Source organism: Triticum urartu, chromosome 4A, assembly GCF_056163025.1.
Source record: "Triticum urartu cultivar PI428250 chromosome 4A, HENAU_Tu73, whole genome shotgun sequence".
Classification (NCBI taxonomy): Eukaryota; Viridiplantae; Streptophyta; class Magnoliopsida; order Poales; family Poaceae; genus Triticum; species Triticum urartu.
In genome coordinates this window covers 128,870,194-128,881,945 of record NC_141876.1, presented here as the reverse complement: position 1 = coordinate 128,881,945, position 11,752 = coordinate 128,870,194, and the positions used below count along the sequence as shown (strand labels likewise).

General features: G+C 47.7%; 1 pseudogene; it reads left to right on the top strand.

Moving 5' to 3' along the window:
- The window catches only part of LOC125554657 (F-box/FBD/LRR-repeat protein At5g22660-like), a 31,783-nt pseudogene continuing 20,031 nt past the window's right edge, over nucleotides 1-11,752 (top strand).

Below are 11,752 nucleotides of genomic sequence, written 5' to 3'. Positions count from 1 at the left end.
ATGGAGTACTTCACCTCGAGTCCCCTTTTCATGCCTTTGGTCAAGCTAGTGGGCGAGTACCTGGGCAGCGAGGACTGGATGCATCAGCTCTTCCACCGCACCTACTTGCCTGCCCACTATGCCCTCCCCGACCCGCCCGTCTCCGCCGCCGCTCTTCGCCCTTCCCCCCCACGACGATGTCGACCGCGTCAGCCGCCTCCCCGACACGCTCCTGCACAACATCGTCTCCCGCCTCCCCGTAAAGGACGCCGCCCGCACCTCCGCGCTCTCCCGCCGCTGGTGCGGGGTCTGGCGCTCCGCCCCACTCGTCCTCGTCAACGCCGACCTCTTCCCCGCCACCTCCGCCGTGTCCAACGTCCTCGCCACGCACCTGGGCCCCGTCCGATGCGTCCACCTCAACGGCTGCTACATGGACGAGTTCCCTGCCCTGCTCACGGGCTGGCTCCAGATCCTCGCCGACAAGGGTATCCAGGAACTCGTCCTCGTCAACCGCCGGTGGCCGCTCGACGTCACTCTCCCTGACACTTTCTTAGGCATGGCCACCCTCACCCGCCTCTACCTCGGCCCCTGGAAGTTCCCTGAGACGGCCGGCCTCCCGAGCGCCACCTGTTTCCGCAACCTCTGTGAGCTCGGGCTCTGCAATGTCATCATGGAGAGCAGGGACTTGGACTTCGTCCTCGACAGGAGCCCCGTGCTGGAGATGCTCTGTCTCGAAGGGAATCTCTTCAGGCTTTGCCTCCGCCTTGTCAGCCAAAGCCTCCGGTGCGTGCAGATCATCGTGTGCTTCCTTGAAGAAATCTTCGTGGTGAACGCCCCACGCCTTGAGCGGCTCATCCAGTCCGAAGGTTGTACCCCTAATGGCACCTGCACCAAGGTGAAGATTGGCCATGCCCCCAAGCTGCACTTGTTGGGATACTTGGAGCTGGACCAAAGGCACATCCTAGAGGTCGGCAACACCATCATCAAGGTGCCTCATCTCCCTTTCGTTCAAGGTTCAACGTAAATTCCTAGGCGATCAATGCAAATGTGTGATCTTTCTTCTCTTAATTGGGTGCATTGTAAATTTGTAATTGCAATTGCAGGCTGGGACAGGGGTGAGTCCGAGCACCATGGTGCCAAGTGTGGGAATCCTGGCTTTGGAGGTGCGTTTCGAAGTCCGCAATGATGCCAAGATGATTCCTGATGTCCTCAGATGCTTTCCGAATGTTGAGACGCTCCACATCAAGGTGAGGCCCCTAATGCTTCCATTGGCCTCCATTTGCAGCATCATGTACTAGCATCATATTTTGAACTGTGCCATATTGCTACTTGCTATCAATAGCTGATGAACTGCATGTACATTTGACTGGTTGAATTTTCAGTCTGGAAAAACCGACCAATCCACTGGCAAGCTGAACTTGAAGTCATGGCACGAATCTGGCACCATAGAATGCATCCGGTCGCGCATCAAGCTGCTGGTTTTCCATGATTTCCGAGGGGGCCGCTGAAAGTGCAACTATCCCGAGGTGGTTTTGGTAATTCATAACAACATATAGCTCATTGAGCTAATGCTATTCCAAGATGACTATTTCAGGAAAGCTCAATGATTGGCATGGCATGGATGTGAAAGTGGAACCCTCAAAATGCTAAGGACAAAGGATTGGCTCAAGCTCAAAAGCTCAAGACTCTTCATTTTACATTTTAGTGATCCAAGATCACATTGAGTCCATAGGAAAAGCCAATACTATCAAGGAGGGATGAGGTGTTGCTTAATGAGCCTCTTGCTTCATGTGCTTAGTGATATGCTCCAAAACCCTCAACTACTTTCCCATATCCACATATGACCTAAACCCTAAGCCAAACTCGGTCCTACCGATTCTTTCTATCCGGCGCCACCGAGTTTCACTTGTCATAAGCCACTGCCAAACCCTAGCAATTCGGTTCTACCGATAGGGATCTCGGTCTCACCGAGATGGGATTGCAAACTCTTTGTTTCCCTTTCGTAACTTTTCGGTCTCACCGAAAGAGCGAATCGGTCCCACCGAGATTGCAGTGTAAACTCTTTGTTTCCTTTTTGTAACTATTCGGTCTCACCGAAAGAGCAAATCGGTCCCACCAAGTTTGCCTGACCAACTCTCTGGTTAGCTTATTACCAAACTCGGTCTCACCGAGTTTGTGTAATTGGTCTCACCGAGATTACGTTATGCCCAAACCCTAACCATATCGGTCCTACCGAGTTGCATGTCAGTCCCACCGAAAATCTCTAACGGTCACTAGGTTTACCTTTTCGGTTCGACCGAGTTTGTTGATTCGGTCCCATCGAGATTGGAAAACTGTGTGTAACGGTTGGATTTTGTGTGGAGGCTATATATACCCCTCCACCTCCTCTTCATTCGTGGAGAGAGCCATCAGAACACATACACAATTCCAACTCATATGTTCTGAGAGAGAACCACCTACTCATGTGTTGAGACCAAGATATTCCATTCCTACCATATGAATCTTGATCTCTAGCCTTCCCCAAGTTGCTTTCCACTCAAATCTTCTTTCCACAAAATCCAAATCCTATGAGAGAGAGTTGAGTGTTGGGGAGACTATCATTTGAAGCACAAGAGCAAGGAGTTCATCACCAACACACCATTTGTTACTTCTTGGAGAGTGGTGTCTCCTAGATTGGCTAGGTGTCACTTGGGAACCTCCGACAAGATTGTTGAGTTGAACCAAGGAGTTTGTAAGGGCAAGGAGATCGCCTACTTCGTGAAGATCTACCGCTAGTGAGGCAAGTCCTTCGTGGGCGATGGCCATGGTGGGATAGACAAGGTTGCTTCTTCATGGACCCTTCGTGGGTGGTTGCTTCTTCGTGGAACCTTCGTGGGTGGAGCCCTCCATGGACTCGCGCAACCATTACCCTTCGTGGGTGGAGCCCTCCATGGACTCGCGCAACCGTTACCCTTCGTGGGTTGAAGTCTCCATCAAGGTGGATGTAGGATAGCACCACCTATCCGAACCACGGGAAGAACATCCATGTCTCCAATTGTGTTTGAATTCTCCAAACCCTTCCCTTTACATTCTTGCAAGTTGCATGCTTTACTTTCCACTGCCAATATACTCTTTGCATGCTTGCTTGAATTGTGTGATGATTGCTTGACTTGTCCTACAATAGCTAAAATCTGCCAAGAACTAAAATTGGGAAAAGGTTAAGTTTTTATTTGGTCAAGTAGTCTAATCACCCCCCTCTAGACATACTTTCGATCCTACAAGTGGTATCAGAGCTTTGGTCTCCATTTGCTTTGATCTCCATAGCTTTTGGTGGTCATAGCCTTGGTTTCACAACCTAGGAGAGTATGGCGTCTAGCGAGGGAAATTATCACCGTAGAGGTCCTTACTTTGATGGTACTAATTTTGCTAGTTGGAAGCATAAAATGAAAATGCATATTCTTGGACATAACCCCGCCGTTTGGGCTATTGTGTGTGTTGGTTTGCAAGGTGACTTCTTTGATGGGAAAGAACCAAACCGTGAAGCTACCGTGGATGAGTTGAAGATGTTGCAATACAATGCTCAAGCTTGTGATATTCTCTTCAACGGATTGTGCCCCGAAGAATTCAACAAAATCAGCCGTCTTGAGAATGCAAAGGAAATTTGGGACACTTTGATTGATATGCACGAAGGTACCGACTCCGTCAAGGAATCCAAGTTGGATGTGCTTCAAAGTCAACTTGACAAGTTCAAAATGAAGGATGGTGAAGGTGTCGCTGATATGTACTCTAGGCTTGCTCTCATCACAAATGAGATTGCCGGCTTAGGAAGTGAAGAGATGACCGATAGATTCATCATCAAGAAGATTCTAAGAGCCTTGGATGGAAAATATGATACCATGTGCACATTGATCCAAATGATGCCCAATTACAAAGATCTCAAGCCAACGGAGGTGATTGGAAGAATTGTTGCTCATGAGATGTCACTTAAGGATAAAGAGGAACTTCACAACAAATCAAGTGGTGCCTACAAAGCCTCATGTGAAGCCCCTACATCATCAAGTGAGAAACAAAACTTCAATGAAGAATTGAGCTTAATGGTGAAGAACTTCAACAAGTTCTACAAGAGTAGAAGCAAAGATAGAAGCTTCAAGTCAAGGTCCTACAATGACAAAAGATCTTCTAGTCGAGAGCGAAACTGCTACAGTTGTGGAAGACCCGGACACTATTCCAATGAGTGTACGGCTCCCTACAAGAGAAGAGAAGATTCTCCAAAAAGAAGAAGCAAAGAATCACCACCAAGAGAGAGAAGGAGTAGAGATGATCGTTATGAACGAAGATACTCACGGAGAAGCAAGGATTCGAAAAGGAAGGAAAAATCATCAAGGAGCTACACAAAATGAAGACATCAAGCTCATGTTGGTGAATGCGTATCCAGCTCCGACTCCAACACCCACTCCGAGAGAAGTTATCACTCCGACTCCGAAGATACTCAAGATGAAGGTGTTGCCGGTCTAGCACTTGTGTCAACCAACTCCTACGACATATTTGACTCACCAAATGAAGGAATTGGAACATGCTTCATGGCCAAAGGTCCTAAGGTAACACACCCCGAGTATGTTGATTTCAATAGTGATGAAGATGACTTGTTAGGTGATGATTTGCTTGTTGACAACTCTAGTGATGAATACTATGATGAAACGCCAATTAATCATGCTAATCAAGATAAAACGAATGACAATGATAAGGAGAAGATTGAGGCTCTAACTAAAGAACTAAACACTCTTAAGTTAGCTCATGAAACTATCTTCGAAGATCATCGAGAACTTTTAAGAGCTCATGAGAAATTACGCTTTGAAAAGCTCAATCTTGAGCAAGAGCATGAGTTCTTAAAAGCAATCAATGATGATCTCCGCAAGAAAAGTTCTTCTTACATTGCCAAGCGTTTACTCTTATCCACTTACATGCCTCAAGTCAAGTCTAGTAACAAGAACAAGAAAGATTCTTCCTCTAGCAGTAACAATGATCATGCTAAATCCAATATTGTTGCTTCTAGTAGTTCTCTTGATTCCACTAATGATTCTCTTAGCCAAGTTACACTTGAGCAAGAAAATAGCTTATTGAAGGGAATTATAGAGAAAGGAGTGTACAAAAGCCTTGCCGGGAGTAAGCAATTCAAGGAAATTGTGCGCAAGCAAGGAATGCACCGGAAGAATCAAGGTGTTGGTTTTGAACGAAAGTTCAATGCCAATGGAGTTGAGTGGGAAGAAGATCAATACCCCAAGACAAAGTTTGTTCCTCAACAAGAGAAGTATGATACTTCTTTCAAGGGTGAAAGTGTGTTATATCGACTAGAGGGGGGGGTGAATAGGCGATTTTTATGAAAGTCTTCAACACGTGAGAGTTATGAAGACAAACAGTGAAGATTATGCCTATTACTAAGGAGCGGAAGTTAGATTACACTAGGGCAGCCATGGTCATGTATTCAATATAGTGAAAGCACAATGACAAACAGCTTCAGTGTAATAAGGATCAGGTAGGAAGAAGTTATGAAGCCAAACAGATCATACATTCATGTTGTGAAGATAAAAGATAAAGCAAGCATGCAATGGCATCACAATGAATAACAGTAAGTCAAAGGAAGTGAAGATGAAACCAGTGACACGTTGAAGACAATGATTTGTTGGACCAGTTCCAGTTGCTGTGACAACTGTACGTCTGGTTGGAGCGGCTAGGTATTTAAACCAAAGGACACACAGTCCCGGACACCCAGTCAAGGACACTTAGTCCAAGACACCCAGTCCTCACCGTATTATCCTTGAACTAAGGTCACACAGACCTCGTCCAATCACTCGTGGTAAGTCTTCAGGCGACTTCCAAACCATCACAGACTTCGTTCACTGGCAATCCACAATTTCTCTTGGATGCTCTGAACGCGACGCCTAACCGTCTGGAGGATGCACAGTCCTCAAGTGTAATAAGTCTTCAGATCACTCAGACACGAAGACTTAAGTGATGCCCAATTTACTCTGGCTCTGGGTGGTTAGGGCTTTTCTCCTCGCTAGGAATTTTCTCTCAAAGGCTTCGAGGTGGGTTGCTCTCAAACGACAAAAGCCGTGCACTGAAATCTGAGCAGCCAACCGTTTCTGGTTGTGGGGGTGGGCTATTTATAGCCACTTAGCAACCCAACCTGATTTGTCCGAAATGACCCTGGGTCACTAAGGAACTGACACGTGTACCAACGGTCGAATTTTGAACTCACACGGCAACTTTACTTGGGGTACAAGTAAAGCTGACTTGTCTGACTCTGGAAAAGATTTGCTCTCATAGTCTTCGCTCGAAGACATAGGATTTAAATTAGGCATCACTTCAGTCATTCTGACTGGTTCTCTTGGACCCCACTTAATAGTACGGTGGTTCCTATGACACAACATGAAAGAAATAAAACTACGAAGGATCTAAGTCTTCGAGTTCCATAAGCTTCATAGGGAGTCTTCTCATGTCATTGTCTTCAATATGAATATCTTCATAAACCACCATTGTCTTCAATGTCTTCGTACATTTTTAGGGGTCATCTCTGGTAGTGAAACCGAATCAATGAGGGATTTCTACCTGTGTTTTCCTGCATTTCTCACAAACACATTAGTCCCTCAACTAGGTTTGTCGTCAATACTCCAAAACCAACTAGGGGTGGCACTAGATGCACTTACAATCTCCCCCTTTTTGGTGATTGATGACAAACTAGTTGAAGTTTTCAACGGGGAACATAATTTGTGAAATTGTAAAGGAATTGTCTTCATAAGTTGCAAGGGCTCCCCCTGAAGATGTGCATATAAGTAATTTGCTTCTTGAATGCAAATGCACATGGCAGGTTGTACTTGTGGAGATCCACTTCAACTTATGATGACAATCCACCGTGCATGTGAAAGTATATGAAGATAATGACATGCATAATGGAAAATGGACGTCTGCAGAATGAGATGAGTGTGGATTTTATCGTCGCACATGCGGAATTTATCTTCGCAAAACGGAGTGACAAACAGGTAGCAGACGACCATCAAGGCTAAGTGTTACAACTCAATGAAGCAAATGTAGCAAAAACAGGAGTTGTAAGCATGAAGCAAAATGTAGCAAAATATGAAGGCACCCGCCTATAGTGACCCGCTTGAAGACTATAAACATCATATGCTTCTCCCCCTTTTGTCAGTGATGACCAAAAAGGTTTGAAGACATAGAGGTTTCTACGCGTTCCCAGGCGCAGCAGGGTCGGTGGAGTTGTTTGGTGGCGGTGCAGACGAGGTTGGTGCAGATTCGACGCGTGTTGAAGCAGGTGGAGATGATGTCGCGTCGTCTTCTTCTTCAATAATCCGGGCAGACACGGTGGCAGCAGAAGAAGAGAACTCTGACTCTTCAAGTGATGGTGTCCTTCGCATCACAGCTTTTCTTGGAGGCGTGGAGTCAAATTTGAATCTCTCTTTGAAGCCATCCTCATGCAGGTCAGCTTCAGTGCACATCATGGTGAGGCCTTTCCAAGTGCGGCGACAGGTCTCGTGTGAGACAAATGCATTCTTGGTTGCCAGATTTCTAATGCGATTGACGTCTTGCATGATGCTTCTCATCTGCCTCTTGAGCCAGTCGTGATGCCTATCTTGCTTTTGGTGAAGAGCCACAAGAAGCTCTCGGTCATTGAATGCACGAGCGCGCTTCTTGGGTCTCTTTGCAGCTGTGCTGTTAGTGGCTTCAGTTGATGCAGGGGCACGTGTGGTGCCAGCCATTGGATACACTCGGGAGAGAGCTTCAACACCTTCAATATTTTGAGTGAAGCTCTGGTGTTCTGCATTCTGAAGACTTAATGGTTGCTTGGCAGGCTCTGGATATATTGCTTCAGCAGATGTGTCTACATCTGGCAAAAATATCCTATGATTGCGGGCTGAGGGTTGATAGTAGATTGCAGAGTGAAGCTTGATCAGCCTCATAACCCAAGGGGCATAGAACTTCAATCCAAACAATTCTGAGGCAGACGCTGCAAGTTGACGGATGAAGAGATCCTGTGCATTGAAGCATTTGCCATGAAGAATGCAGAAGATGAGAGTCTTCATTGCACCTTCAATCGTTGCATATCGAGAGTGTCCCTTTACGGGCCAGAGAGTCCGCCTTATGATGTGATATATTGTTCTGGGCAGGTACCCTAAGTCTTCAACGAAGAACCTAGTTGGATAGGGTGCATTAGGAGGCAATGGCTTCATCATTGAGAGCATCTGACTCATATCTGGCTCAGATCGCTGAAATATGCTCTCAATTGCTTCAACATGGAGTTGGCAGCCTTCTTCAAAGAATTCGCCAGGAGTGGGAAGGCCGATAAGCTCAATTATGTCGAAAGCATTGGCTTCATGATGGACATTGCCGGTCATCCACTCCAGGACCCATGTCTTCGGATCTCTGTTATAGCCTTTGATATGCAGGGTGGCATAGAACTGGAGCAGAAGCTCTTCGTTCCAGTGCTCTTCATCGGTGATAAACGGCAGCAGACCCACTTGCTTGAAGCAATCCAATGCTTCTTCCAGACCAGGCAGACCAGCAACAGCTTCAACCTCAAGGCGCTTGTGAGGAAAGATGCGGCCTTGGTTGTATAGGATGCATGAATAATAGCTGCGCTGTTGATAGCTCCAGAACCTATCTGATACAATCTGTTCCCTTGAATAAGGGTTCTTGGAGCTGTTGAAAAACGTGTTGTCTGTCCTGAAGCCGTTGATGTTGAAGGAGCCAGGAGCTGATGCAGAACCTGGGAACCTTGGCAGTCATGGGATCGGCTTCTGGACCTGGGGCCTGTGCGCAATATGATAGTTGAATTGGGGACCCGCAGCAGACTCGGGCACAGAAGGTTCGGGAGCAGTAGCTTCAGTGTCTTCTGAAGCTGTTGTTGGGGAGGGCTCCACATTTGCTTCGGCGTTGTTTGTGGTAGCCTCAACATTTTCCGCCTCCACACGTGTAGTGGGAGGGACGAACTCAGGCACGTTCTCCTGGAGAACTGCTTCTTGTTGGTGCAGGGGAGTTGGAGCTTGTGGTATTTCTGCATGCTCTTCGGCTGATGCAGCCGGAATGTCGTCAGCAGCCTGAGCCCTTGGCCCTTTGCGAAGCCTACGGAATGTAGGCAACGCCGATGGAGTTGCAGTGGGCTGGGGCTCATTATCTTCCTCCTGTGGGCGATCTGCCCACGATGCATCTTGTGTGATTGGCGTCAATGGACGACCAATGCTGATCAGTTCGCTTGTCTCAAGCTGAGGAAGGGCTGCATCACCTTGTACATTGTCTTGGAGACCAATGTCTTCAGCAGCGTTGTGGTCGGCTGTTGGAATGTCTTCAGCGTGCGGAGCCTCTGTGAAGGCAGGCTCATGCACAGTCAACTGACGATCTGCGTCAGGATAGCGGACGGAGAGGGGTTCAACTATCAAGGGCTCTGTGGGAGCAGCCCGAGATTTCTTGGTCTTGCGCTTCTTGATGGTGGGGTCAGAAGGAGAGGCTTCAGAATGTTTCCTCTTCCTAGCTTCAGCCTCTGCAGTCCGTGTCTTCTTGAGCTCTGAGGCGGTTGATCGACTCTTTGGCTTCGAGCCAGTCGTTGCAGTGGGGAAGACAATCGGAGCAGTTTCTGACCTTGGCGCTTCTGGTTCAGGCACAACAGGCTTCTTTTTCTTCTTCTCGGCCTCATTGTAGGCCTGCACGCAGCGATCAGCCAGAGTCTTCATGCGCTCTCGCGAGCCTTGAGCTTCGGCACGCGTCTTCAGAAAGTTCTCTTTCAGCTCGTGCAACATGATCTTGAAGTCTTTCACTTCTTGCACGCTGAGCTTGGCCACGTGCTTCTTGAACTGAGCCTTTTCATAATCAATTTTCTGCTTCAGTTCTACAATGCGTTGGGCTATTGCAAGTTCTGAAGCAATTGCGCCTTGAAAGGCAACGCTGAGGCCTATGGGCAGCTGCAGATCGTCAAAGCTGATGTCCGGTGAGGCAAACCATTCATCGATGAAATTGTGGATGATGGCGACATCAAACAGAGGCAGATTGTTGAAGATTTCAGCCTCCTCCTTGCTCTTGATGAGCTGCTCAAGAGCGTCATCTCCAAGATCTTCATCGCTTGAGAGATCAAGAGTTTCGCAGCGCAGAATGGCAGCAGCTGTGAGCTCTTTGCCTGTGTGTGGCTGAGGCTTCTTGGCTTCTAGGGGCTTGTAGACTCGTGATAAATCTTCAGACTGCACACTGGCTTCAGGAGGTGCAGTTGCCAATGGCTTCGCTCTTGAGATTTTAGGAGAAGCGGCTGGCTTTGAAGCTTTTGGCTTCTTCTACTTTGGCTTCGGCGCAGCAGGGGCATCATCAGACTCAGTATCTGCTGGGGGGTCATTCACGGCAGTCCCTTGGACTAGGATGCGGGTGATGAGGCCTGCAAGATTGGCATACGGCCCGATGATATTGGGATCGGCGTCGCGTGTGCCATCTGCCCTTGGTGAGGAGGGACCAGGGTTGAAGTCAAGCCCAAATTTCTTCTTGTTTTGCTTTGCAGAGTTCTGAGCAAATTGGAAGTTGCGCTTGAACAGATTGTCATCGCGACACCAGAGAAGTGATGACGGATGTGCTTCAGCTGGCTGTGGTCCTCTCACCATGCATGGATAGAAGCCTTGAGCAATGGCTTCGTCTCTGGACCTGGGTACGAGATTTTTGTACAATACGTCTCCCCACGGTCTCTTGATGGCGCACTTCTCCGCATATTCCTGAGTGACGAAGCGGTATTGAAACCATTGCTCTGCCCAATATCTTCGAATCCATTGGATTCGTGTCTTGCGCTGACCATAGCTTTCTTCAGGATTAGTTTTGTACATCTCTGCCAATTCATTAGACAGATCTTTGGATGTTCCACCACGTCGCTGTCTGCCTCCCTTCCTTGCTGCTGTTTCTGAAGCCAAATCTTAACTTGGAAGGCTTCAAGATGTTCAAAGGCTTCAAAGGCTTCAAAGGCTTCCTTTTGCTTGACCAACAAGAACTGGCTTCAGGAGAGTTGATGTGATGCTGCAAGTACTCTGCAAATGAATGCAGACTATGAGATCCAAAGGATTCTCCCACGGACATGTACCTGTGACAGCATTAAGGTGCGAGGGAAGGGGAAGAGGTCATATGCATTCTCAGAAGATTTTGAAGATAAATCGGTTTAGAAGACATTGACCTCATTGTGCGAAGACATTCACTTATAGATAAGAAGTTGGTTCCAGATTTGTACGAACCCATAGATCAGTACAAGTGAGGAATCTAACTGCTTTATGAAGCACAAGTGAATATACTAGGCATGTTATGAGATGCAGCGAGAGATCTAACTGGTGTGAAGAGAAACTTCTTATGGTAGAAAGTGACAGATCCAAGAGATCAAAAGAGGCTGTAAAAAGAAGTTTTATTTACCACACTGGAACTGCTAGACAGAAGGAAGTTGATGCCGAGCAGTTCAGTCCTCCGTGCCCTAACTTGGCGACGGAAAACACCTACGGCGACGGCAGAGAGGACGATGTCCGCGGTCGGCGTGAGGACGGCGTTGGAGAGGTTGTGGCAGTGAAGCGCTTCGTCTCCGGCGTCGTCGAGTGCTAGCGGTGGCGCTAGGGTTCGTGCGAGGGTGGAAGAAGGAGATAATGACCGCGGTAAGTGTGAATTTATAGACTCAGAGGCGGCACTGTGCTATTACGTAGATGCCCCTGGCGGATCGCATTTGAGGCACGCGTGGCCAGTTAGAGGAAGATTGGGGTTTGTTCCACGTCCCACGCAC